Genomic DNA, 2,617 nt, shown 5'->3' with positions numbered 1-2,617 from the left:
TTAAAATAGAGCTGCCCCTAAGTGAAAAGCAGCCCCCAAACCCTGCACCTGCCACCTTGGGCCCCGGCCTTAAAATAGAGCTGCTCCCAAGAGAAAAGTAGCCTCTAAGGCCCAGGCTTTGAGGTTACCCTATAATTTATAATTTTCTTCCCAAGTTTTAAACAGTCTATTTTATCTTGCAATTGTCTTGACTTCCTCACCATTTATAAGTTCTGTAACTACACTCTTTATCCCTTCTTTTTGGTTTGTAGTTGTCCTCATTTATCAACTAATGTTCCTGGTTTCCTGTGTATAGTCTTGTAAGTTTATTTTACATTGGATACTTACATAACTAGGTTGGTTTCTGGGTTATGTCATTGTGTGTTAATCATCAGTTGTTGTTTGCTGTTATTGGTTCTCTGCCTGAAGGACTCCCTTTAGCATCTTTTGTAAAGTTGGTCTGGTTTAACAAATTCTTTTAATTTCTGTTTATCTGGAAATCTCCTAATTTCACCCTCATATTTGATAGGCAATTTGCTGGCTATATAATTCTTGGTTGGAAATTGTTTTCTTTCAGTGTTTTATATATGTCATCCATTGCTTTCTCACTTGCATGGCTTCTGCTGAGAAAGAGAGCTGAGTCTTATTAGTTGCCCTTTGTACGTAACTTTTAATTTTTCCCATGCTGCTTTCAGGATTCTTTCTTTGTCTTTGGTTTTGATGAGTTTGATGATGGTATATCTTGGTGTTTTTATTTTAGGATCTATCCTGTTTGGGATTCATTGAATGTCTTGAATGCATATATTCTTATCTTTCATCATATTAGGGAAATTCTCTTCCAACAAATCTTCGACAATTTTCTCTCTGGTTTTATCTGTCTCTTCCAATTCTGGAATTCCAGTTGCACGTAAGTTCTTCCTCTTGATGGTATCCCACTTGAATCTTAGGCTTTCTTAGTTTTGCTTTGATCCTTTGTCTGACTGATCCCTTAACAAAGTAGTATTGAGGTATTTGTCTTCAATCGCATTCATTCTGTCTTCCATTGATTCAGTTCTACTCCTTTGCCCATTTAATGTGTTATCTATTTCTGAAATCTTAGTATTCATCTTCTGGATTTCTTTTTGTTGTTTTTATATTGTTTCTGATTTTTTTTTTTGTTAATTTGTTCTTGTATTGTTTTCCTAAATTGTTCTAGAATTTTGTCTGTGTTTTCCTTATTTTTCTCATTGTTTCCCTTGATCTTGTCAGTGTTTTCCTTGATCTCACTCTCAATCCATTCAAGGTATCCAAATATAATTCTTCTGAAGTCCTTATCAGGGACTCCCAATGCTGCATCTTCCGTACATATGTTTTCTGGGTTTGTATCCTGGTCTCTTATTTCTACTACTTTATTTTGCTTTTTTGTGTGGACTATGATGGTCTGTTGTCTCCGAGACATTGTGTGGTGGTGTATTTATGTTTAATTTGTGGTTGTATGTTGGTGTGATTTGTACAAGACCATCAGCCCTATCAGATTTTATGTATATAAAGCTTCAAAAATTAAAGCAATGTAGTATTGGTATGGTAAAAGACAGACCAGTAGAAAGGTACACAGAGTTCAGAAATAACCCAAATTCATAAGGGAGTTTAGTATGTGATAAAGACCACATCTCAAATTAGTAGGATGAAGACAGACTTTTTAATAAATTTGTCGTGGGAGATTTGGATAGTTATTTGAACAAAGTAATGTTGGATCCATTCCTCATTTACACACCAGTATAAACTCCAAAGAGATCAAAGATTCCACAAACATGGCCAACAAAAGTATGTTGAACTTTTTGTAATTTTACTAGTCTGAATAATAAAAAAAAGCCAAACCCTTTGCCTTAAAGTCAATTTTGACTTACAGCCATTCTACAGTACAATTAAAACTGTCCTATAGGTTTTGTAACACCATATATCTTTAAGGAAGCACACTGCCAACTCTTTCTCCCACAGACGGTCTGGTGGGTTTGAACTCCTGACCTTTTGTTTAGCAGCCAAGTATTTTAACCACTGCACCACCAGGGTTCCTTATTAGTTGCCTAGGAGAGAGGTAGTATGTGATGACAGGTTCTTTTTTTTTTTTTTTTCCCCCCTCTTCCTGTTGTTGATTTATAATTTTATTGAGGATAATTTTAATTTGTATTTCCTTACTATGACCAAGGTTAACTAACCATCCTTTCACATGAATAAGGATTTTCCTGTCCTTTACCAATTCCTTTTTCATTGGGTTTTTACCTCCTCCACCCTTTCTTTTTAACCCCCTCTCATTTTCCTTATATTGCAGGAAGTTTAGCCCTGTATCTGGATATAAATTGCAGTTATTGTTTCCAGTTTGCCATTTTAAAAGTCTACTCATTGTAGTTTTTGTCTTTTGGAATTTTTATTTTTTTATGTTGCTGAGTTAATCAGTTTTAAATTGCTTCCGGATTTTGAGTCAGAAAGGTATTCCTTTCTCCATGTATTGCTGGTGAGAATACCAAATGGTGCAGTCCTTTAGAGATGACAATAATGATACCTACTAAAATTACACATGTATTCACCCTTGGCTTTATGATCCCATTTCTGAATATCCCACTGATATGAGTATATCACAAGTAGGAAATGGTGTCAATGT

At 35.1% G+C, this 2,617-nt stretch overlaps 1 protein-coding gene across 1 annotated transcript in view; it reads left to right on the top strand.

The window, feature by feature from the left end:
* Positions 1–2,617, top strand: part of LOC103199388 (GLIPR1 like 2) — a 31,851-nt gene that overhangs the window by 14,570 nt on the left and 14,664 nt on the right. The gene's annotated exons all lie outside the window — the stretch shown is intronic.

The sequence above is a fragment of the Orycteropus afer genome, unplaced genomic scaffold (genome assembly GCF_000298275.1).
Source record: "Orycteropus afer afer isolate SDZICR_OR568_19922 unplaced genomic scaffold, OryAfe1.0 scaffold00111, whole genome shotgun sequence".
Taxonomy (NCBI): Eukaryota; Metazoa; Chordata; class Mammalia; order Tubulidentata; family Orycteropodidae; genus Orycteropus; species Orycteropus afer.
The sequence above is the reverse complement of the archived record's forward strand: the minus strand, read 5'-3'. Positions and strand labels throughout refer to the sequence as shown.